Source organism: Equus caballus, chromosome 9 (assembly GCF_041296265.1).
Source record: "Equus caballus isolate H_3958 breed thoroughbred chromosome 9, TB-T2T, whole genome shotgun sequence".
Classification (NCBI taxonomy): domain Eukaryota; kingdom Metazoa; phylum Chordata; class Mammalia; order Perissodactyla; family Equidae; genus Equus; species Equus caballus.
In genome coordinates, this window is record NC_091692.1 from 29,166,479 (window position 1) to 29,193,414 (window position 26,936).

The following is a 26,936-nucleotide window of genomic DNA, read 5'->3' on the forward strand; positions in this document are numbered from 1 at the left end:
AAATGTGGTATATAAGTACAATGGAATATTTTTCAGCCTTTAAAAAGAAGGAAATTCTGACACAGGCTACAACACAGATGAACCTTGAGGAACTTTATGCTCAGTGAAATAAGCCAGTTACAAAAGGACAAATACCACATGATTCCACTGATATGAGGTTCCTAGAGTAGTCGAATGCATGGAGGCAGCAAGCAGAATGGTGGCTCGCCAGGGGCTGGGGCAGAGGCAATGGAGAGTCAGTGTTTAAGGGGACAGAGTTGCTGTGTGAAATGACGAAAAATTCCAGAGATGGATGGTGCAACAGTTACACAACAATGTAAATGTACTTAATGCCACTAAGCTGCACACTTAAAAATGGCTAAGATAGCCAATTGTATGTATCTATATTTTGCCACAATTACAAAAATAAAATAGAGGAAAATAACAATATTTCTATTTTATTTGCATTTATATATATTTTGCTTCTTGGGAGCTCAAAACACTTTCATATGCTTTTCATAACCTTTATTTTTCTTTTTAACATCAATGTTTTTGTCAGAATTAGGAATGCAATATTTACTAATTTAATAGGTCAAATTCACTCCCAACTTTTGTGTAAAATTACAAAGCAATTTCATCTCCTACTTTGAGGGCACGTAAAAGTACTGTGTATCCTAAATAATTTAAACAGAAGATCAAATAAAAAATTCTCAAAAAGGCCAATATTCATTAAGATCAATTGGGACCAACACTTTGAAAATACTTTGTATTCTAATGTAAAATCACCAGCAAAAAGAAATGGTTAATAAAAACACAAAAAAGAGAGCTCTAATTGGTATATCTAGAAAAACACAATATTTGTCATGTATGCAATTTTCACAAGATCTTACTTATAAACTAAAGTTGCATGAATCAAAAAAAAATTATCACACACCCTTCTCACTAAACATTTGAAAATAATTCAACCCAAATTCAACATTAGTTTATCTGGTGTTTTGATTATCTGTTACACGTAACGAAACACTCCCAAACTTAGTAGCTTAAAATAATAATCATTTACTTGCTCGTGATTCTGCAACCTGGGCTGGGCTGAGTGGTTCTTCTGCAGGACTTGCCTGTGGCCACGTCCTGTGGACACATTTGCCTAGCAGGTTAGCTAGGGTCTGGGCTCAGCAGGGACATGGTAACAGCTGAACTTCTCTTTATATGCAGCTTCAGGAGGTCTCCCTCTCCACATGCCCTCTCTACAGGGTCTCTCCAACAGCCAGACTGCTTACCTGCTGGACTACCATCAGGACTTCCAAGAACAGAAAGACAGAAAGTGTCAGTGCTTCTTCATGTTTGGGCTTGAAGTCCCAGGACCCGACTTCCACCGCTACATAGCATTGGTCAATGCAGGCACAGGGCCAGCCCACATTCAAGGTGATGAGGAAGAGACGTCATCTCTCTTTTTTTTTTTTTTTGAGGAAGATTAGCCCTGAGCTAATTACTGCCAGTCCTCCTCTTCTTGCTGAGGAAGCCTGGCCCAGAGCTAACATCGTGCCCGTCTTCCTCTACTTTATATGTGGGATGCCTACCACAGCTTGGTGTGCCAAGTGGTGCCATGTCCGCACCCAGGATCCAAATTGGCAAACCCCAGGCCGCTGAGAAGCAGAAAGTGTGAACTTAACCGCTGCACCACCGGGCCGGCCCCGAGCTTTCATCTCTTGATGGGGATGATGAGGTTACATTGCACAAGAGCCTATGGGATGGGAGACATTGCTGCAGCCATCTTGGGACATGTGGTCTACCTCATCTGGCATACGATTTGTGAGGGGCTTGGTAAGCAAGGAAAATATGTTAATAGATAGCAGGGATCACATATAATCCATCTTAAAAGAAACTTCAACACAATAAAAATCTTACATGAAAGATATATTTTACCTCAAGGAAATGGAAAACAAGGCTTCTGCCTTATTGTGTAGTTGGGAGATAAAATATGCAAAAGAGGAAAAATTATAAAGGCATTAGTTCATTCAACAAATATTTTTTGAATGTTTAATGTGCTAATCTTCTACCACTAGGTGAAGTGTAATTTTTCAAAGACAGCTTGAAAGCCATGGCTTCTAACTACAGCCACCATAATTTTTTAGAAAGAAGTGATGAACACACGGGAATCACAAAAACAGCTGTCACTTTGGGGGAGACTACTAGGTGTTAGGAACTATGCTAAGCACGGTGTCTCTGAATCCTTCCAAAACTCCACGAAGAAAGCCCACCATTAGTCATTTTACAGGGAAGAAAACTGACACTTTGAGAGGCTAAATACTCTCAAAGTAACACCAACTCCCTAAAATATTTGCCAAGAGATTGACCGAGGAAGACTTAGCTACCGGGAATGTCAGAATACATTTTAGAAATGTTACTGCTTATATAGATTTTTTATTTCCAATTTTACCCAATCAAGGTTCTCTGGAACAAGCGTGCTCCTTCACTGACATGTGATGCTGTGATTCGGTCTTCAGAACGCCCAGCGTCTTCACACGCTAGGTCTGGAGATTCATCAAGCACCCACACATACGTTCAGGAGCATATCATTCCATTGAACACCCTAATACTTAAAGCCAGTGAAAATTTCTATATGGTGACTCCCATCACTACTCAAGTCTGGGTGGAAAAATACCAAGCTTTTCTCAAATAACTGCATGATTGTCTTGGGTCCAAAATGGAAAATGCTCTTTCTCCCTCTTCCTGCTTTTGCCTCCCACAAGATTGCTGCATGGATCTCTGCTGATCCAGACTTTTCCCCTCCTTAGGGTGGGATGCTTCCTCACGCATTCAGTAAGAGGAAGAGGTGGACAGAAAGTGGAGGCGGCCACTGAACAGCGGGGCCTCTCCAGGCGGGAGATTGTGTGAGCTGAAGCCAGAAGTCCCTTGAGGGAGGAGTAAGCAGGGGGAAAAGAATGGAGGGGGCCTGTGCGGGCCGAGCAGATAAGAATCTTGCATTCTCCCTCCTTTTCCTTGTTCCTCAGTGCTGGCCGCTGGGGCTCACCCACCCTGTGCCTTTTAACTGTCAGAGAGCCAATGCCAAGTGCTGGGCCAAGACATCGTCGATGACATGTGAGTTGTGTGTGTTCCAAATTGGCCTTCCTGCCTTTCTGCAAGAAAAACAAACTTGAGCTGGACCCCAACAAACATGACAGGAAAAATAACAACCCTTGTCAAGGGCTGATACTGAAAACGGCTGGTCTCTCCACCCCCAAGCCAGCCCCTGCTGTGGACAGGAACAGGTCCCCATCTCTGGCTCCAAGAGGGAGGGCCAGGAATTCCGAAGCTCAGGAGCCTCCATGGTGTAGTATGTGTGGGCCACCAGGTTGTTCCTTCTGAGAGTGCCTGTGCAGGGCACTGAAAGAGGTCCTTTCCAGCTTCCACAGTGATACCACAAGGCATACACACTGCAGCATCAAGCCCATGCTACAGGGAGATCAGTAAATGGCTTTGAGTAACACAGTGATTAAGCAACAGAGCTACACTCACTCTCAACAGTCATAGTTCCTACTTTTATTTTTTGGCTACCTTACAAAAAGAGGAATTCAGAATGTACGCTATTGTTGGGCCCATTTCCCTAGATAATATGCTACAAGTCCTTAATGAAAGCTACTGGCATACATAATAAAACAATAATGTGAAATATTATTATTATTTTAAATAATGCTCCTCCATCAAACTTGTTAGCCTTCCACAAGCTAGAATCTGTTCTCTTTTTCATCAGTATTTTCCATGTGATTTGACATGGTTCACATACAAAGGTGCTCAATTAAACAGTGGGTTGAACTAAACTGAAAATAACTTTTTCTAGATCCAAAAAACAGTATTTATATATACACAAAAGAATTGAAAGCAGGAACTCAATGAGATATTTCTACACTTATGTTCATAGCAGCATTATTCACAATAGCCACAAGATGGAAGCAATCCAAATGTGCATGGACAGATGAATAGGTAAACAAAATGTAGTATATACATACAGTAAAATATTATTCAGCCTTCAAAAGGAAGGAAATTCTGACACCTGCTACAACATGGATGAAACTTTATGGGCATTACGCTAAGTAAACTAAGCCAGTCACAAAAGGACAAACACTATGTGATTTCACTTAAATGAGGTAACTAGAGTATCAAATTCACAGCGACAGAAAGCAAAACAGTGATTACCAGGAGCTGAAGGAAGGGAGAATGGGGAGTTAGTGTTTAACGGGTAAGAAGTTTTAGATCAGGGTTATGAAAAAGTTCTGGAGATGGATGTGGTGATGGCTGCACCACCATGTGAAAGTACTGAATACCACTGAACTATATACTTAAAAATGGTTACGATGGTAAATTTTATGTTATGTATATTTTACCACAATTAAAAAAAATCATTATTAGGTCTGTATTCAGTCTTGGTCAAGGGAGAGAAAATGCTAAATTATGCTGACATCTTCCCCAGTGTGTGCACACTCCTGGAGTGTTCAACTCACAATAATGCAATGTTCAACATATTCTTATCAGCAGACTTGAGCTTGAGGTCTAAGGACACTTGCATTAGAAATTTTGCAGATCCATTTTTCCGAAGATTTTAGAGCATTCCTAAGAAGCTTTTTCATAGGCTCAGACAGTGAGCCACTAACTCTTAAGGGTTTTTTGGGTTTTTTCTAAGATTGGTGCCTGAGCTAACATTTATTGTCAATATTCTTTTTTTAATCTTCTTTTTTGGGGCTTCTCCCCAAAGCCCCCCAGTACATAGTTGTATATTCTAGTTTTAGGTCCTTCTGGCTCTGCTATGTGGAACTCGACCTCAGCATGGCTTGATGAGTGGTGCTAGGTCCACACCCAGGATCCAAACTGGTGAAACCCTGGGCTGCCTAAGTGGAGCTCACGAACTTAACCATTCAGCCATGGGGGTGGCCCCTAACTCTTAAGGTTTGATGTAAAAAACAAAGAAAAACAAAAATTTGTTTTGCTTATCTATACTACACTAATAAATTTTTAAAAAGGAAATGAAAATTTTTTCAGTTGTTTTCTTTCATACCTTGTAAAATTCTTCTAAACATAAACTCTTCCATGCCCCTGACTCTACTTAGGAGTCTGGTATAACTTCAATTCCAAAAAAGACAAGGACATTACAAAAAGGGAAAATTATGAAGCCATCTCGCTCACAACTTTCTAAATCAAGTATTAATACACTCATTCCAGCAAATGAAAATAAGCTAATACTTTGCACTTAAGTATATTCCATGAAAACAAGATTAGTTTAATATTAAAAAATCAATTAACCAACCAATTAACTACTAAATTAATCAATTAATTATAAAATTACAGAAAAAAATCATATGAACATCTCAATACATGCAGGAAAAAGCAGTTGATAAAACATAACATCCATTCTTGATAGATAAAAACTCTTAGAGCAAACTAAAAATAGATAAGAACTTCCTTTACCAACCAAAGTGCATTTACAAAAACTCTACAGCAAACATCATATGTACTGGTGAAATGTTGGAAGCTTACCTTCTGGGATTGGAATGAGTCAAGGATGCGGGCTATCATTACTTCTGTGGTAATGGTGGGCTAACCTGGATGGCAAGGCAAGAAAAAAAGTGAAATGTATAAGCCATGGAAAGTGAGAAATACAAATCTTATTTAAATATAATGATTTTGTGGGAATAAAATCCAAAGGGATTTACATATACATTTTTAAAATTAATGCATTCAATTAATACTGACATAGATACAAATTAAATAACAGGGCACCAGGGATGCGCTTCCCAAAATATTTTGTGTATTTTGGAGAGGGGGAGTGGGGAAATGAAACAAGATTCTATGATTTGATAATGATTCAAACTGAGTGATGGGGATGGGAGTCTGATGTACTATTCTGTATACTTTTGCATATGTTTGGAATTTTTTTAAATAAGAAGTTTTTTTAAAAAGATAAGTGAGGCGCTGGCCCGGTGGCGCTGTGGTTATGTTTGCATGCTCTGCTTTAGTGGCGTGGGGTTCGCAGGTTCAGATCCTGGGTGCACCTAGCACTGATTGTCAAGCCAGGCTGTGGTGGCATCCCATTTAAAAAAAAAAAGAGAGGAAGATTGGCACGATGCTGTCTCAGGGCCAACCTTCCTCACAAAAAAATAAATAAATAAGTGAGTTTAGTTGCTGGACACAGGGTCAATAGACAAAAATGAATTATAATTCCCTAAATCAGTAAAAGGAGCTAGAAAATATTTTTTAATATACCATTTATAGTAGCATAAAAACATCAAGTAGCTAGTATATATCTAACAGAAATTCACAAGACTTCTACAAAGAAGACTATAAATATTCGAGGAAATTGGAGAAGACATAAATAAATGGAGGGGTATATTATGTTCATGGACTGGAAAACTCAATATTGTAAAAATACCAATTCTTCCACAAAATCCTCCATAGATTAAATGCAATGCCTATGAAAATCTCAATGAAGTGTGTGTGTGTGTGTACGTGCGTAACTTGAGAAGCTAATTAAAATAGAGAGCTAGGGACTAGGAAAAGTCAAGCTCTTGAAGAAGACGTAAAAGTTGAAAAAATTGTTCTACCAGATATGAAGACTTATGAAACTACAATAACAAGACAGTGTGATGCTGGCATCAAGATAGGAAAACAGACCAGTAGAAGAGACTCATTAGCCAGAGAGACTGTCATACAACCAATGTCTGCTATTTGAGAGGAGTGTGTTGCAGAGTGGTGAGGAAAGAACAGCCTTCTACTGGATGGCGCCAGGGCAATGGTACACCCACGTGGGAAACAATTAGACTCCAACCCATCCCACACCACACACAAAACTAAATTCCAAAAAGGTTTTAGATCAAAATGTGAAAGGAAAAACAAATAAAATTTCTAGAAGATAGCACAGGAGAATAGCTTCCTGGTCTGTGGTAAGGAAACCTTTCTAAACACACAAAAAGCACAAAAGATAAAAGAAAAAGATTTTATATATTGGACTACATTAAAAAATAAGAATTCCTGCTCATAAAAAGACACAAATCAGTGAGTGAAAACATATGCGAGAGAGTAGAAGATACTTAGAACATAAATAAACAACAAAGGACCTGCGTCAAGGATGTAAGAATTCCAAATCCCTAAGAAAAATAAAGATAACTCAGGAGGAAAATGGGCAAGGCCTTTGACAGGCACTTATGAGTTCTATGGCCAAGAAGTAGATGAAAACACAGGCACTTATGAGTTCTATGGCCAAGAAGTAGATGAAAACGTACTCAACCTCATAAGTAATTAGGGAAATGCAAATTAAAATGAGAATTGTTTAAGACTGACGATACCAATTTTCTGCTGAGAATATAGAACAATGGGAATATTCTCATACTACTGGCGGGAGTATAAACTGGCACAACATTTTAGAAAACAATTTGGCAATTGTCCATCACAGTGGTTCTCAAATGTTTTGCTTTCAGGACCCCTTCACACTCTTAAGAATTATTGATGACTCAAAAGAACGTTTTTTATGTGGCATGCTAGTTTGCTATAGCTGCCGTAACAAAATACCACGGACTGGGCAGCCTAAACAACAGATATTTATTTTCTTGTAGTTCTGCAGCCTGGAAGTCCAAGATCAAGGTGCCAGCAGGTGTGGTTTCTCCTGAGGCCCCTCTTTCCTTGACTTGCAAATGGTCACCTTCTCATTGTGTCCTCAGATAGTCTTTCCTTTTTGCGCACCAGCCCCTGGTGTCTCTTTCTGTCCAAATTTCTTCTCATAAGGACACCAGTCAGATTTGATTGTGACTCACTCTAATGGCTTCATTTTAACTTGATCACCTCTTTAAAGGCCTCATCTCCAAATACAGCCACATCCTGAGGCACTGGTTGGAGGGAGCGAGAGGTGGGCAGGGAGAACACATTCAGCCCATACACGTAGGTTATATCAATTAATATTTATCATATTAGAAATTAAAACTGAGACATTTTCAAATATTTATTTATTAAAGATCTGCTTCTAAGCTCATATGATTGTTGGCAGCATTCAGTTCCTTATGGTGCTATAGGACTCAGAGCTTCAGTTTTTGCTGGTTTTTGGTCAGAGGCCATCCTCAGCTCCTGGAAGCGACTTGCAGTTTCTAGACATGTGGGGTTTGCCAACATGGCCACTTGCTTCCTCATAGCCAAAAAGGGAGTGAGATTCCAGCAAGAGAGCACTAGAATCGAAAGTAATGTAATCACGCAATCCGGTATATGATCATGTGTGTTCTTTCACCTTCACCATGTTCTATTTGTTAAAAGAAAGTCATCGATCTTGCCCTCACTTGAGAGTGGAGGATTGCATCAGGGCTTAAACACCAGGAGGTGGGGATCACAGGGGCCACCTTAAGCATCTGTCCTCTACATATAACAACATATTGTTTTGATTGAAGTTAATGAGAAAAGTCCAACCTCATACAGATACGTAGTTGAAAGAGTGAAGAGTATTTTATTAGCATTCTCAGATAATTGGGGTATTCGTCTTTGATACTATACCAAAACTTGGCAAGTGGTGGTTTCTTAAAGGTTGCAATGTGGAATCAGAAATCATATCAGTGAAATTTTTGTGCTCTGTTACATTAAGATCTACTGGTTTAGTTTAGTTTGACTGGAGTGTTTAACCATACATGATTTTGCAATATAATGCACAGGTCATCAGGAAAATATTCGTTCAGTGGCTTATAAAGATCTTCCAAATATTAACACATTCCATCATACGTTATTAAAAAAAAGTCAAGTTTATCATTATCACTGCTGGATCCCACCAAAAAGTCTTTAATCAATGGGAAACTGACTAAACTCACAGTGAGAAAAACAAGTTTCCAAAATTTTAGTGAACTCTTCCTCGAGAGAACCGCCATACTTCAGTATACAGCCTTTTGCGTACTTCTCATTTCATCACACAGAATGTTAAAGAGACACGTACTCAAGGATTGAGATTTAATAGAATTAATAGTTTTTGCTATGTCCTCACAGGCATTCTTAAATGAAACTGACATTTATTTATTTTTTCTGCCAGTGCACAGCAGTGAAGTAGTAAACAATGCCTACTAGTAAAGTTTGGTGCCACCGCCTTGAGTGAGGCTAAGAAACTAGAGGTTTTACCCAACATGACTTTTGCAACATTAGTGCAAATGTCATCACAGTGAAAAAGGGCAAATAACGTCTCATTATGATTATGACGATAGTTGTTACATCACAGACTCCCTGAAAGTGCTTAAGGGACCCCCAGCATCTATGGACCACTCTTTGAGAGCTACTGATCTATCAGATTTGAACAAAGCCCTTGACCCATCTAGTGTACTTCTAGATATTTACCCAACAAATGCACCTTGATACCCTAAAGGTACATCAAGAAAAGGGCAAGAATGTTTAGAGACGTATAATTTATAATAGCCAAAATGCGAAACAACTTAAATATAAATAAAAATAGAATAGATATACTGTGAAATATCTATACAATAGAATACTGTAAAACAATGAAATGGATAACTGTGGCAGAGCTACATGCAAAAATATGGAGAAACTAAGAAACATAATATTGAGAAAAAAATCAGTCACAAAAGAACATGTAATCTATGATTCCATGTAGGTAAACTTTTCAAAACAGGCAAGCTTACCTAAAGGCAATGCAAAGATGAAAATGAAACTTCAAAAATCTTAGTAGAATATACAGGTGAATTCTTTTGGCTCTTGAGACTATTATAGATTTTTTAAGACACAAAAAAGCTAACTTTATGAGGAAAGATTAATAAATTTAACTCTATTAAAATTTAGAATTCTTACATCAAATATATCTTAAAATAAAAAGTTACATGCAACCAAAAAGAATTAATATCAACAGTACATAAATAATTCCTATTAATCAATGAGAAAAACAGATATAACCTGATAGATAAATGGGCAAAAGGTATAAACAGGTATTTCACAGAAGAGAAAATATATTCGGACAACCAGGATATGAAGAGATGCCCAGTGTCATAGAGACAAGAAAAATACAAATCGTGACCATGACATGAAGTCATTATAAATCCATTTTTTTAGCTAAAATTAAAAAGCTGTGACAATAAAAAGTATTGGAGGGAGGTGAATCCACAGGATTTCTCATACGTTGCTCAAGGGAGTGCAATTTGGGGTAGCCACATTGGAAAACAGTTTAATATCATTTTTAGAAGCTGAACATTCACATATCTGGGTACATGCCAAGAGAAAGATTTACACAGGTACGTCAGAACAGGAATGTTCATAGTAGCATTGCTTACAACAGCAAAACTTGCAAACTACCCAAATGTCCATCAAAGAGAAAATGCCTGAAAAATAATGTATTAATATTCACACAAAGGAGTATTATACAGGAGCCAAACAAACGAACTACAGCAGGAGACACCACTATGGAAGAATCTTAGCAATATAATAACAAGTGAAGAACATAAGTTCCCAGTAGTGACATAAAGCATGATACCCTTTCTAAAAGTTAACAAAAAAATTAAATTAAAAGATAATTTTTTAGGAAATGTGGATACAATAAAAAAGTAAGGGAATGATGAACACAGGACTCAGGCTAATGACTTCCTATGGTGGAAGGAAGAGCAGCACAGGATGCGGAACCCATTGTCAGATGTCAGTCATCGTCAAGATTCTAACTTTTGTGTTTGGCGGTGGGTTTACAGGGGCTTAACGTATCATTATCTATAAGTGAATTAATAAATAGGCAATACTTGGACAAATTTTGAGACTGTGTAATGAACAAGAATTAGGATTAATCCAATTTTGTGCCCTTGAAGTCAGTCCTTCATTAAAAATACATTAGGAATAAGAAATGTAATAGTTGGATCATCGCTGGATGAAAAGTAAAAGGGATACAAATGAAGATCAAATTGAATTTGGAAGATCAAATTGAGGAACTCTCCCAGGGAAAAAAAAGGAAGAAAGGATAGAGAAAGAGAAAATATTTTAAGAGTTAAGAAGTATCATAGATAGATGTAGAGATGCCAAAATCCAGGTAACAAGAACCACCAAAGGAAAAATACACAAATGGAGAGGAAAAAGTAGCAGAACCAAAAACCCCATCATTAAAGAATTAGATTGAGTCCATAATTTCTGAAAGAGGAAAGGTAAAGGGAAAAAACAGCACACACTTGGAAACACTATAGCAATATTTAAGAACATTGAATAAAAAGAAACTTCTAAAATTCATATGGAAAAATTATCAAACCAGAAAAGCCAGAAACATACTTTAAAAACTAGAGAGTCATGGCGGTGTTTTTGTCCTACCAGACGTCAAAGCTCAGCATAAAGCAGCCGTGCCTGAAACACTGGGTTACCTTTTGTGAACAGACAATGGCACAGATTGGAAATTACAGAAGTCAACTCATATACACACATGAATTTAATATATTATAAAAGTGACTTTACAAATCAATGGCCTTGGGATAACTGGATAACCAAGTGGAAAAAAATCATCTGCATTCTTTATTGGTTTGCTAGGGTTGCCACAATAAAGTACCACAAACTGAGTGGCTTACACAATAAGAATTTATTTTCTCACATTCTGGAGGCTCAAAGTCCAAAATCAAGGTGTTGGCAGGGCCTTGCTCCCTCTGAAGGCCCTAGGGAAGGCCCTGCTCCGTCATCCCTCCTAGCTTCTGGCTCTGGCTTGTGGCAGCGTAGTTCCAATCTTCACATGACATTCTCCCTGTGGGTGTCTGTGTCTGCATTTCCCCTTTTTTTAGGAACACTAGTCATACTGGATTAGGGGCCCACTCTACCCCAGTATGTCCTCCTCTTAATTAACTACATGTACAATGACACTATTTCCAAATAAAGTCAGATTCTCAGGCACTGGGGATTAGCAGTTCAACATGAAAATTTTAGAGGGACACAATTCCACGAGAAACATATTTCTACCTTAATTTCTACACTACAATAAGTTCCAGAAAGATTAAAATTCTGAAAAAAGAAAAAGGATACAGTGTAAGGACAAGAAGAGCACATGGGATAATTGTTTCTAAAAATCCAAGAACGGAGATGACCATTTTAAATATGGCAATTCAATTAAACTTAATTATAACAAAAGCCAAAGCCATAAAACAAATAAAAAGTTAATAAAATGATCATGTGATTTAAAAAAATTCTGCATGGCAAAAAACTCTATAAACAAAAGAGAAATGATAAACATAGAAAAAGACTTTTGCAATTTATGTCATAGAAGAAAGCATATCTTCTCTAACTCAAAGAGAAAAAGGAACAACAGTAAAATGGAAAAACGAGCAAAGATGCAAATAATAACAAAACTGTCAATAGCACAGAGATACTTATTTTTCTGTGATAAACTGACTTGGAAGACAAATCCCAAATATGTTTGAGTGAAGGACCCACAGACACAACAATGAACAAGCGGATCAAACCAAAGAAGACAATGGTCTTGCTGAGATGTAAACACTGAAAATAAAGCTCAAAAGAAAAGAACTCTAAGTGTTTGGTCCATAGAAATACCACTATATTTTTAACCTCCAGAAAATTACCTAAACTCTCTAAATGAGCTAAGATGTCTTAATACATGAAATGCAGATGACACTGTCCACTTTACTGGACATTTGTGATTATTAAAGCTGACTATCCAAAGATCCAGGAAAATAAATAGCACACAGTAATTTTACAGTAAATACTCATTTCCTTTCCATTGTCTCTTTCCATTTCCAACTTAAGGATGAGCTTTTCAAGTCTAAACTTCAGTCACATCACATTTTAATTCTTTATGTTCTCCTCACCCTCTAATTAGGGTTACTCTTGATTCACACATGATTCCTGTTTTTTATTGAGGTATAACTGACATACAGTATTATATTAGTTTTGGGTGCACAGCATACTGATTTGACATTCACAGGTGATTTTTATGACAAACTTTCTGCACTTTTTTTGGTATTGTGATGCTTTTGCATCACTGGTTTATCATGTTCGAAAAAAATGACTCTTGGGGCTGGTCTGGTGGTGCAGCGGTTAAGTTCGCACATTCCGCTCGGCGGCCCCGGGTTCGCCGATTTGAATCCCGGGTGCGGACATGGCACCGCTTGGCACACCCTGCCGTGGTAGGCGTCCCACGTATAAAGTAGAGGAAGATGGGCATGATGTTAGCTCAGAGCCAGGCTTCCTCAGCAAAAAAGAGGAGGACTGGTAATCATTAGCTCAGGGCTAATCTTCCTCAAAAAAAAAAAGAAAAGAAAAGAAAGAAATGATTCTTAGTAGTGTGAATGGATGATGGCAACAGAAAGGGAGGAGAGAACATTTGTGGTTCTTTCACAGTAAGTTTACCTGGCAAAGGTGAAGAGCAAACACAGCCCCGTGTTCTGAACAAGACGAAACAAGCTGAGGAAGCTGACTGCTGCAGGGCACAATCCTCTGTAAGTGGCAGAAAAGGGACAATTACTGTCACAACCACAGAAGACAGCAGATCTTTGAAAAGCTTCACGGTTAGCTTTTAACGGTCCAATTTTAAGGTATAACACATGCTCCTCGCCTTACTCCTCAAAAAACAAAAGGTTGCTGGGGCGGCCTGTTGACGGAATGGTTAAGCTCACGCGTTCTGCTTCAGCAGCCGGGGTTCGCCGGTTTGGATCCCCGGGGCAGACTTATGCACCACTTGTCAAGCCATGCTGTGGCAGGCATCCCACATATAAAGTAGAGGAAGATGGGCATGGATGCTAGCTCAGGGCCAGTCTTCCTCAGCAAAAAGAGGAGGATTGGTGGCAGATGTTACCTCAGGGCTAATCTTCCTCAAAAAGAAGAAAAGGTTGCTGATATGAAAAAGAATTTTATTTTGCAGAATGATTTAAAATAATTCATAATAGAGATCCCCATCTCAGAAGAGATTAAATACCATAGATAGAATATGAAAAGCATTAAAAATATATACTGAGTGTCTGGGTGAGCAAATATTACTGAAAGAGGGCTTCCTTACTCATGAAGCCTCACTCTCCTTCCCCTTGACTCCTGAATCCATGAATAATTCACATGAACATAGCCTCTATGGCTATTTCGTTTTGGTTAACTGACTTGTAAGAGTTATTTGATGTCTGGAAAGCCTTTTGGATCTTTTTCCAAACCTTTTAATGTCTTTTTTTGTTAATATTTTCTTTTTGTAAAACTATGTTCAGTTCTGACTTCAAAATAGTTAGTTTCTCACATGAATGAGATCAGCTATCCTGAGGTGACAGAGCTCTCTTCAGTCCCATGTGGGAATAATAATTAAATTAATCTAAGCCATTTTTAGCATAAAAACCTCATGCATTTTCCCCAAGCATACTGCAGGTCTTTTCATTAATTAAAAACAACGTCCCCAGCAATAGTCAAATACTGAAAGAAGTTCAAATTTCTCATAAGATTACCCATCAAAGGTATGCATTGTTGAAGTACGACACTGTAAGGCTTTGTATTTATGAATACCATAAATTGCTTCAATTCTGTTCTATTTCCATCAAGTTGCTAGACTTTTCTCAAGAATTACCAGCCTAGAAAATAACAAGTATTGGCAAGGATGTGGAGAAACTGGAACCCTTGTGCACTGTTTATGAGAATGTAAAATGGTAACAGCCACCATGGAAAACCAAATGGTGATGCCTCAAAAAACAAAATGTAGAATTACCATATAATTCAGAAATTCCACTCCTGGCCACATACCCAAAAGAATTGAAAGCAGGACTTGAAGAGATGTTTGCACACCCTTGTTCATAGCAGCATTAACCACAATAGCCAAAAGGTGGACACAACCCACGTGTTCAGATGGATAAATGGATAAACAAAATGTTGTATGTACATACAATAAAATATTATCCAGCCTAGAAAGGAACAAGATTCTGACACATACTATAATACAGACGAACCTTGAGGATGTTATACTGAGTCAAATAAGCCAGACACAAAAGGACAGATGTTATATGATTCCACTTACATGGGGGACCCAGAATAGTCACACAGACACAGAGAGTAGAATGGTGGTTTCCAGGGGCTGGGGGAGGGGCCGTTGAAGACTTAGTGTTTAATGGATACAGAGTTTCAGTTTGGGGAGATGAAACAGTTCTGGAGATGAATGATAGCGATGTACGCAACAGTGTGAATATACTTAGTGCTACTGAACTATACACTTAAAAATGGTTAAAATGGCCAACTTTATGTTATATGTATTTTACCATAACAAAAAAGGTAAAGTAAAAATAGCAAAAAGAAGTACCAGCCTAAATGATTATCATAGTGTTGTCCTAATGACGCTAGAGTAAGAATTAAGAGTTAATGTACATAAAGCACTTGGAACAGTGCCTGATGCTATAGTTGATATACACAAAAAATTAGCCATTACCATCATAATCATTGTTACTAAGATTATTACCTCCTACCAACATGTGTTATGCTATAGTTTTTCTATTCTAAATACAAAATTTTCCTGGTGTAATGAAAAGTGATCTCAGTAGATGGCTCCCTCTGGCACTTGTCGCTTTCTCAGGGGAAGCCTGATTTCCCTGCTAGAGGGCAGACTCCAAGGTGTGTGAAAGCCCTGCAGACCTTGAACTAAAGGGCCCCAAACCACAGCAAGGTCTGCATCACCTTTTCGTCTCCCCACATCTGGAGCTTTGCCAACTATTTCTTGGGATCATTTATAATAACTCACTTAAAAAGATAACAGAAATTGCAAGTTAAAGTAATAAATTGTTTTCAGTCCATAAAACATTTATTTAGTCCATAAAACATTTATTTAGTACCATAAAATGCTTTCCAGCAGTTCTATTTTTCAATCCTAGGAATAATTCTGCCACAGGAGTGTTATCTCCATTTTGCGGTGAGGAAACTAAACCTTGAAGCAAGTAAACACTCTGCCCAGTGGGACACAGCATGTCCCACAAAAAATAGAGAAGGACCATCCCCCTGACTCACGGCTCTACTATTTGCAATACGTACTTCAAAAATTAGAAATAAATCCATTTTTTTTTTGTTACATTAAAGCTAAAAGGAAATAGAGACATTGATTTGTCAAACCAAAATGAAGCGCTTCTAAATGCAATTTGAGACCCTGGACGAGTTCAGAAAATTATGCATCATGTAAGGTGCAGCCTGAGAAGCCTTATGAATTCTACTTATTGTCATAGATGGGTCAAAAATCTAGCTATTTGTCTAACAAATCTGGGAAAACCTGCAGACTGGTGAAATAAACAAACTTCAGAAGAATTGTTCCTATGACAGCTCTATCCAACCTCAAAGAAACAGATTTAGAATTCCTAAATGGAAAACATCATAAAACGGACCACTGGCATCTCGCAGCCCTGGAGGAAGAGCCAACAGGTAAGCCAGCATCAGCTGAGCCCTGGAAGGGGGAAGCTGGGCACATGGGCTGAGCCACCTTCTCCAGGGTGAGTCACCAAATGGCTCAACTTAACGTACCTTTTCAGTGATCAACTCATTGTGCCTAATAATCCTGATACCATCATCAAGAGCTTCCTAATTACTCTCTCTAATATTGTAGGTTCAAAGAATAAAGCAGAGATCACCAGAGATCAAAGAAAAAGAAAATACAAAGTCAATTTATTATTTCTTGACCAGGCAAGGAAACACACCCCAATAAAGAAATTCACTGACTAGTCACACTGGGGTCAAGTCAGGGGGCTGAAGGTGGTGGGGTATAGGTGTGTTGGTTATGTTAACTAAGGAATGAACACTCTGAATAGGGTGGAGTCCACAGTAAAAGACTGGTGAAAACAAGCCCCATCGTCTGTTGGTCAAGAAGAAGCCTTCAGTTAGGATCAGCTAGGCTCTGATGTACAAGGGTCTCTCAAAGTCTCTGATGTTTTATCCGTGTCAGTTGCTTAAAATCAGTTCTGATGAAACACAATATTCAGTTTTGGTATCTCCTAAGAAACTGCTGATAGAAATGGAAAATTTTCCTTATGCATAGGTTACAACAACCACATGCAATGCATGACATCATATTGGATACTGACTTGCAAAACCAGCACTAAAGACATTTGGGGGGAATCTGAAAAAGGTTTGCATAGTACATGAGAAGAAAATTTATTAAAATGGAAATGGTTGGCTGACAGAAAAGTCACAAAACAGTGTGTACAGTATGATATCATTTTGCTAATAATAATAATAATGTACTTACTTGTACATATAGAAAAATATTCAGACGGCTATCACAAGTGTTATAATGGTGAGTTGAGGTGAAGGGAATGTGATAGGCTTTAATTTTCATTTTTGCTCTACTTTCTAATTTTCTACAATGATCCTGAGCTGTTTCTGCTGTAATAAAAAGTTATTCTTGTGGACTGATGCAGTGTAAACGATCTCACTTTTCTCTTCCCTGGGGATTTAAAGTTGAAATGTGCTTTGAAATGATATTGGCTTCTAGACAGACAGAAATGACAGCTTGACTTCTGACATCTGATGGATTTTTGCCTCAAATCCACAGCTCTAGCCTCAGCACATGACAGCCCCAAATGAGTCAGACCTGAAGGTGATTATGGAACACTAAGAAAATTTTGGGAACACTTCCAGTTCTTCACACCACCCACATGAATACCTGGAAGCCCAGCGTTACTGTGGCAATCCTCTGGCCAAAGCAGCTGGCCACTCAAACGGAACACGCTGGGCGCTACACTCAGTGCGAGGAGTTAAAGACCAAGTACAAAGCAGTAGGTGACCATCAGACTTCCTAACTCTCAGGGTCAAAAACTAGATTTCATGACAGGGAGACACAACTCCCACTGATTTATCTTTCCTTTATCCTGTAACTGGTGATTTCAAGTCTATTCCGTGACTGTATCAGTAATTGCTGGGTGGAGGTTTTTTAAAACACACAGGAATGTCTTTTCTAAACCAAATCAGACCTGCAATTTGCAAATCTCAAGAGACCAAGCAGGATGGTAAGGGCAGACCCCAGGTTTATCAAGAATAAAGAGGGGTCAAAGTTCAAAGATTCGGGAAAATCAAAATAGGCAACTACCGGATGGTATTAACTTAAATAAACCAAATGTAGGGTTAAATAGGCCTGCTGATGTTAAAGGTTACATCATTACTCAACTTCAGCCTTCTAAGACAATGAAGAAATGTGAATAAAATTACCTACCAGCATAAATCATTCTTACCCAACCCAAATCCCAGGGAGGACTGAGGAATTACCTCCTTGTACAATCAAAGATAGATGAGTTCCCTGGCTCTTTGCAGGAGCAGCCAAAGATTAACCTGGCCTTACGGCAGAAATTCGGGCCAGGATAAAGGGCAGAGAAGGCAGAAGTCCAGAACTATGCAAAAAGTCCCACTGAAAGAAAGTTTTTGTTGAATTTAATATTCTTTTATGTTAAAAATACAAAATGGAATATAAAAATTTATATCCTTTCATGCCAATTGTATTTTTTAGAAAGATACTACAAGGTTAAATAAAAAGTTTTCCCCTCAAGTTTCTAACAAGAATGAATTGTGGGAGCTGGCCCTGCGGCTGAGTAGCTAAATTCGTGCAATCCCCCTTCAGCGGCCCAGGGTTTTGCTGGTTCTGATCCTGGGTGTGGCCCTAGCACCGCTCATCAAGCCATGATGAGGTGGCGTCCCACATAGTAAAACCAGAAGGACCTAAAACTAGAATATACAACTATGTACTGGGGGGCTTTGGGGAGTAGAAGAAGAAAAAAAAGATTGGCAACAGATATTAGCTCAGGGCCAATCTTGAAAAAAAAAAGAATGAATCTTCTCCATCAACTTTATCTAGGATCGTTATTTCAAGGTTCTTTCAAACCTAATAGATTATAAATTTGTATAACAAGAACTTGAATATTGTTTCTTTCTATTTATTTCCATAGAAAGTGTCCAATAAATAGTAAATTAATCATTTTTGATTGCATCTCTAATAATTTATTCTTTGGAATTTTCACATCATAAAGAGGCTATACACCAACTAAACAAACATATACTGTAAAGGTTTGACTTACTAAACCATATATGCTTACATTATAGTTAATTTTTTTTTTTAGGAAGATTAACCCTGAGCTAACATACACTGTTAATCCTCCTCTTTTTGCTGAGGAAGACTGGCCCTGAGCTAACAACTGTGCCCATCTTCCTTTATTTTATATGTGGGACACCTGCCACAGCATGGCTTGATAAGCACTGTGTAGGTCCAGGCCTGGGATCTGAACCAGTGAACCCTGGGCTACTGAAGTGGAGTGCACGAACTTTGCTACTTCACTGGGCTGGCCCCTAAATTTTTATTTTAGAAGACTTTCAATATAACTCTTCAAAAATTCTAATGAAAAGGTAGCATATGTCAGCTTTCAACACACTCTCTTAAGTATTTAGCTATTCTCTCAGGGGAAAGTTAAACATAGAACATCCTTAACAATAAGACACCACAACATACTTATGAGAGTGGCTAAAATCCCCAAATCTGACAATACCAAGTGCTGTCCAGGGTGTGAAGCAATAGGACCTCATTCATTGCTGGTGGGAATGAGAAATAATATAGCAATTTGGAAGACAGTGGGGCAGTTTCTTAAAAAGCTAAACATAGTCTTATATGATTCTGTAATCATGTTCCTAGATATTTATCCTACTTATTTGAAAACTTTTGTCCATAACAAACACCTGCATGTGAATGTTTATAGCACCTTTATTCACAATTGCCAAGTACTGGAAGCATCTAAAGAATATGCCTCAATAGGTGAATGGATAAACAAACTGCAGTGTATCCATACAATGGAATATTATTCATGGATAAAAAGAAATGAGCTATCAAACCACAAAAAGACATGAATGAATTTTATTACATATTACTGAGTGAAAGAATCCAGTCTGAAAATGCTACATACAGTGTGCTTTCAATTATATGACATTCTGGAAAGGCAAAACAATGATAAAGATGAGTGCTTACAAGCATTGGGAGGGGCTTTGAATAGGTGAAGCACAGGGGATTTTTTTTGGGGTGGTGAAACTGTTCTGTATGATATCATAATTGTGCGTATACAACACTATGCATTTGTGAAAACCTATAGAACTTTACAGCATAGAGTGATCCTTAATATATGCAAATAAAAAAATCATTTAGGAAGTGGGGTATCCCAGAATGGAATTCAGACTATGACAAGAGAATCTAACTGTATTACAAATGTATGAACAACCTTACTGAAGGCGTTGGAGGGAAAGGTACTGATCTAAGTAACTCTGGAAATGAGTGAAGTTCACAAGACTAAAGGCAAACAACACAGTATATGAGCACTGTGCTCTAACTGATAAAGTTGTTCCCCATGGGGGTGCAGGTTAACAATTCTAATACCGTGACACATGTATACTGGAATTGAACAACTAAGCAAATGGATGGCAGATGATGAGAGTCCTATTTCTCACTGTTGGAGTGGGAGTTTACAGAGAAGCAAGAGGAAGACACTAGAGTAATCAATGTGGTAATGTATTCGGTTGGATACTTCAGCATGAACTAATATTTAGTTTAATTATAGATATGGATGGTCACACACAGAAATACTTATAGATTTATGTGTATACATGGGTTAGTATACGCACATATGTTTCCTTGCTCTGTCAGCTAAAAGGACATAGAAGCAATGATAGCCCAGTAGCAAAAAGCAAAACCAGTGCCCAGATCTTGGTTTCTAATACTATTCACCAATAAAAGGAACCAGAGCTTCTGGAGAAATGGTTGATTCTAGGACTGGGACAAGGAATAGACAAGATAAGTCTGGGGCATTTTGTAGTACCAAGAAATAAGAAAATGCTCAAAAACATACTCACATTGATGAGAATATGCCAAAGGAGCCAAATGAAAGAACTCCTAAAAGCAAAGCTGGAATAATCGGGGCTACAAAATAAATAGATTAGTATTATATTATAATCCAAGGTGTAAAGTAAATATCCATGAGTGCATACTGATACAAATAAATGATTGAGTAAATAAATAAATAGGGGAGAAGAAACCAATCTCCCGTGGAGAAGAATTCCAAATAATGTGGATATTCTACCATTAAGGAGGTGAAGCATAACTCTCCATTCCTGAAGGGTTTGCTGCACACAGTAACTTCATTCCAAAAAGTGCAGTGTGGAAAGTGGGAAAAGTAATTTTACAGTGCAGAGACTTGACAAACACTTCTTTAGCCAGGTGATCAAAGTCGACATCAACAGTGATGTCATGTTGACTGTAGGTACCCTTGATATGATGTGATGAAAACAGCACTTTACCCCTGTGGTCTTCCTATAAACCCCTAACTCCATGCTAAATTCATCATGAGAAAAACATCAGGAAAAAAACACAACACAACAATTGAGGAGTATTCTATAAAATACCTGACCAGTACTCCTCAAAATTGTTGAGGTCATCAAAAACAAGGAAGGTCTGGGAAACTGTCACAGCCCAGAGGAGCCTAAAGAGATGTGACCACTAAATGTAAGGTGGATCTTGGATGGGATCTGGAACTGAAAAAGGATATTAGGTAAAAACTTAGGAAATCTGTATAAAGTATGAACTTCAGTTAATGATAATGTATTGCTTCATTAATTGTAACAAATATCCCACACTAACATAAGATGTCAACAATAGAGGAAACTGGATGCAGAGTATGTGAGAACTCTCTGTACTATTTTCATAATTTTCGTGTAAATCTAAAACTGTTCCAAAAAATTATTTTAAAAATTCAAGCAATACTATTGCTTGAATAATGAAATAACACGTCTATTTTCCAGAAGAAAAAAAGAGTAGAAGACTTGAGGGCAAGTTGTCAGTCACACCAGAATTTATCCCATGACTAATTTAAACATCTCTGCTCTCTCTTTAAAGTAAGGAAGTGGAAGGAATATTCCAGTTGTTGTTGAGAGAGAGCTATTGGCAAGCACCAAAACAAAAATTTAAAAATCAAGACAAAATAGTTAGCCAAATAAGAAACAAAATAAATATCCGAGGCAAAGGGCTTTGTTAGCTATACTTTTAAGTATTGACTCAACGTCCAGGCTCTGATGACATCCCAGATGTCGGGGACACAGCCCTCAGAAGAAGGTCCAGAATCCAGGAGAAGGTTCCTAATGAGCCTCCCAAAGGAGACTCCAAAAATGATGTGAAAACACGTTGCATATAAAAAACACAAACTAGAAGAAGCCTTTAAGGAGGATTTTTTGAAGAAGAAGAAGATTAGCCCTGAGCTAACATCCACGCCCATCTTCCTCTACTTTATACGTGGGACGCCTGCCACAGCACGGCTTGATAAGCAGTGCATAGGTCTGCACCCGGGATCCGGGCCAGCAGACCCCAGGCCACCAAAGCAGAACGTGTGAACTTAACTCCTGCGCCACTGGGCTGGCCCCTCTTCAAGGAGGATTTTAATCAGCAAAGACAAAATGGCTGGAGAGACCAGGAGGAAGGGGCCCTAGGGGCGGGCAGCTGACCAAGGTGGCTGGGCTCTGTTATCCAAGCACAGAGACGCCAGTTCACTCACACTGCCTACCACACATACATTTGTCTTCGCTTTTATCTCTGTGAATCCATAGCCAAATTTCTTTAAACCTACTAATTTCATGATTTTGTGGCACAAGTTACAAGAACGTTTTCTAGAAAACTTGATTTTGATTCCATAGAAAATGACAGATACATACTGCATTCTATTGAGGTTCCCTTACTGCCTCCCAAGGAGAGAGGAGTCTCCCAAGAGAAAAGTCAAACATGAGAATAATTTATTCAAAAGTGTGTGGGATACTTCAAAAATTCACCATCAGTAAAAATTTGCTTATTTTTACTAAATAATAGAAAGGGAGAACAAAGAAAAGTTTTTCCGCTATTCCATGATTCCCCAGATTTTATTTGGCAGACTAAAACTTGCATTCCTTTTCCACTTAAAGCAGTCCATTCACATTTGTGGAACATGAAATACCTCTACTTAAGAGCAGTTTCAGGATTTACTCAGTTTCAAAACACCAATTTTCGCCTTACAATTGAGCTTGGAGAGTGTATCAGCCCTGAGGAAAATGGACCTCAACTGGTAAAACTACAGCAAACAAACACAGCACTTGAGTATGGATAAGATGCAGACAGTGAGAACCAACGTGCTATGAAAAATAAAACTGTCTCTCCCTGTTTTCTATGCACACACATGCATTCATTCAAAGTGACAACGGTTCTTTTATAGCAAATAGCCAAATTCCTACACAGCTAAGCAACATCTCTCTCAGGCAAACTAAAGTGCAGCCTAAAAGCAAACTATTCACTTCCCAGATCCTGGACATCTGCTCTGCATGCCAGTGGGTGCCCTGGGTTTCTCCTTCCGGCCAGTGGTGGCGGTCAGGCCTCACCCTGCGTTGAGTGTGAGCAACTGGGACAGGGCACAGAAATCAATGTTGCTGGAATAGGTGTAACAGGTTTCCACAGGAACAACCATTGAAACAAGTCACACGGTGTAAGTTGCATGTCCTGGGACCATTTCTCCAGTTCTGTAATTTTAATAGCTTACATTTCCTAACACTTTAAGGAGTTAACCAGTTTGCCAGGCATTGAGGAGTGGCAGTGGGAGAAATCAGGCCCCCTGTGGGCTGTCTTCCTGGACCTGGTGCCAAAGTTCCTGAGAATGATGAATAGCGACTTCTCTAAAGCCAGGGTCAGATGGTCAGATCAACGATGAGATTTTTGAAAATCTGAATAGTTCTCACCGTGTTGTCAAGTATTTTACGCAGTGAAACCAGGCTGAGAATTGAAACTTCTTCAGAAGAACTGAGCAAAGAGACTTTGCAGGCTTTGAATAGAAGTCTTAAATTATTAATATTAGTCTGGAAAACCCAAATATAGTGAGCCAGGTTAGAGGCATGTTGGCTGAAAAACCAAAAGTTTCCTTTTTAGGCATTCTAAACTTGTCTGGAATCAAGGCAAATCGAGCGTCCTCCAGCCAGCCTCTTCCAATTCCTCCAGTCTCAAGTCCTAATCCTCACTGTTAAACTTCATTAGCAGGCTTTCAGAAGTCTACCACCCATTAGAGAGAGGAGACTGCTCTTTGCAATTGCCTTATACAAAATAACACCCCCATAAATGTTTGTTCTAAAGGTCTGTCACATAATATCTGATCCTCAAAGGGCCTCTTATCCTGTCTTCATCACTGGCCTGTGGGTGTGAAAATGAAGTGCCTTCTCTTTGGAGGTGGAGGGTCCTTCTAGTTAGCTCAAGGCTGGGTGATAGATAACACGAAGAAAAAAAATCTTAACTTGGGACCAGAAATTTGCATCTGATTGGGCCCTCACTGGGAGCACCTGCCTGGTGTTGGGGATGCTTTCCAAAGGGGGAGGTGGGCGGGAAACAGAGAGTACACATTCACAGGAGCCTCAGGCTGACATTGAAACCTTCCATTCTCTCTTTTCATCTTGCCCTTTATCAACTTAGTATATTTCAAGATTGAATTCTGAGTGAAAGAAAATAAACAAGGAGTTAGATATCATGCAGTTACTAGGAGAGCAAGGAGACTAAGCATTGCTTCAATTAAGAGTGGTGAAATGTGCACATCACTGCTACCACCTGGGGACCTGATCCCCTCAAATGTCATTGATATTGGTCAAACTGTGAGGGCAAACAAAAGCTGGAAAATGATTCTAAGAGAACTATTTGAGATAATGGAAATTTTGTAAACCCCAGAGCTTTCCCTTCTAGAGAGGCGCTAGCGTGCTGTGGTGGAGAGCAGCTTGCAGACAACCAGGTTTAAGTCCAGCTCTGCAGCTTTTGGGATCTGTGGTGACATGTCTCTTTGTCACTGTATGCCACAGCTTCCCATCTATAAAATGAAAATAGCGCTAGTATCTATCCCATGGTTTTTTTGGAAGATTAATTAAGTTAATATATACTAAGCACTTAGAACCATGCCTGGCATTATATGTGCGAGGCATTATTATTTCCAGTTTCTTAGTTTGTGACTTTTTACTACCTAAGCAATGTCTCTGACAGGTGCACAATGCCACACCTTATGCATGCATCTAAGACGGCCCAGAGCTCAGACTAGTGCACACCTGGAAGCAGAAGCCTGCATCCAGTGAATCAGCATGAAATGTGTATCCTTCCCCAGTTCTCTATTCAAAAACACATATGGATTATACATGATTTATTTATAAAGCTGTATATTTTGCTTTGTCTTTTTAATTCTTTTACTAAAAAAAGAAAAACTTGGAGACAAAAAATCTTTTCACTTTTACATCTTGGTGATGATAAATGGCAAATCAGAAATCAGTTTTGAAAATACGGAAGAAAATTTTAACAATTACAGTAAATCATGGAGGAAAATACATTAATAAAGTTTACTTATATTGTTGAAATTTGAACAGAACATTGAGGTGGAAGGAGTTCATTCCAGACAAAATTCTGAGAACTTTAAGATTCCTATGGTTATTTTCTTCCCAGATGAAGAATTTAGTCAGCACCTGAAGACCAGTAGAAAGTAGAAAAGACTATAATTCAACTAGAATACGGGAGACTCGGGTTCTAGCTTTGGCTTCATCACTAACTTGATGCCTCAGACAAGTTATCTGCTGTCTTGTGTCTCAATTTCTTCATCTATCAAATGGGAATAAAGCACATATAGCAAAGAAATTCTGAGAATTAAAAAATGGTTTTAAAAATTAAAGGTATAAGTGAACATAAGATGTGCAGTTATTCTCTGTTAATAAAAGAGATTTAGTAACTCTTTAAAGCTAGCTGTATAGAAAAATGACCATGCTTTTATAAGAATTCATGCAAAAGAGAATTTTAAAGTGAAAGTTGACTGTCCCACCCTCCGCTCTCCCTAGCAGCAGTAACTTGATTTAGTATTCTGCCACTCTGAAATCTCTTAGAAAAACACTTATCAAATATACTACTTAGCTTATAAAATTAAAAATCCAAGATACCATATAATCATTTCGGCCCATTTCTATCTACTGTTCTTCTGCCTGAACAAAGAGAAGACAGGACAGCTGTGTAACGTTTCTTCACAAGCCCTGTATTATTGGAGAATAAAAATGTTTTCTTAAGCATATGAGACGCTGTTGCTATTCTAACCTAATTTCTAGGAAGTGGCTTGAAGAAAAGGGAGCAGCTCTTGTGTGAGAGCACGCTGCCCTTGTGCCCTCGTGGTCCTCGGTGGCATGTGGCACATCGTGGCCGCTGCAGCTGCCTCAGGAACTCAGCCCCCCTCTTTGCAGTCTGCTTCCAGCCTTTACTGGAAACAAGCTGCCTCTACTTGACAGCTGTGAATGCCCCTTCCCCCTGATCTCGCTTGCAACTCAACAAGCTCTCATTCATTGGACTTCAGACTGGCTCAAGAAGAAGAGAATTCTCCTGTAAACGGGATCTGGGAGACCATTTCCACTGCATACTTGGCTGACCACTGTATAACATGCTTCTTTGTGAATTTTATTTGTGTGTCTTATCTATTCATGCTCTTTATCAGTTTTAATTTTTTGGGCCAGTAAAATGTTTATATACTTTGATCCAGTAAATCCATGCTAAGGAATTTATTCTAAGGGTGTGCTATTACTTTTAAAATAAGAAAAAATATGTACCAGAAAGTAAATTCACTGAGTTCTACGACATAACCAGTATATTCAAGAAGCAATAGCAAATATAGCCACAATTTAACTATTGTGTCTGCCCTCAAAAAGAGTGCAATCTACTTAGAAGGGAAAGGCAGAAAATACCAGAGACAATACCAAAATATTCTAGGACAGCATACAATTGAAAGCTGAACTATTGGCCAGATCTGATGCATTACGGTGTTACAACGACCAGAAATGAGGGTAAGGTGTTGCTGTTAGAAAAAACTCTTTCGAAGAGGGAGCTCTTGAGCTGGGGTTTTAAGAACTGGGGCTAGTAATCCTTTGGGGCAAGGATTGCAATAGTTCACCCTGTGGGGAATCAGATTACATGAGATGGAGACAGTGACAAATGACCC

General features: G+C 38.6%; 1 long non-coding RNA gene across 2 annotated transcripts in view; it reads right to left on the reverse strand.

Moving 5' to 3' along the window:
• The window catches only part of LOC102147348 (uncharacterized), a 117,741-nt gene that overhangs the window by 18,239 nt on the left and 72,566 nt on the right, over positions 1 to 26,936 (reverse strand). For both annotated transcript variants that reach the window (XR_011421580.1, XR_002810315.2), the window contains exons 3-4: positions 13,318 to 13,404; positions 5,509 to 5,573 (exon numbers count right to left, since the gene is read on the reverse strand). This is a non-coding gene — a long non-coding RNA (uncharacterized lncRNA). The remainder of the gene's footprint in view (positions 1 to 5,508; positions 5,574 to 13,317; positions 13,405 to 26,936) is intronic.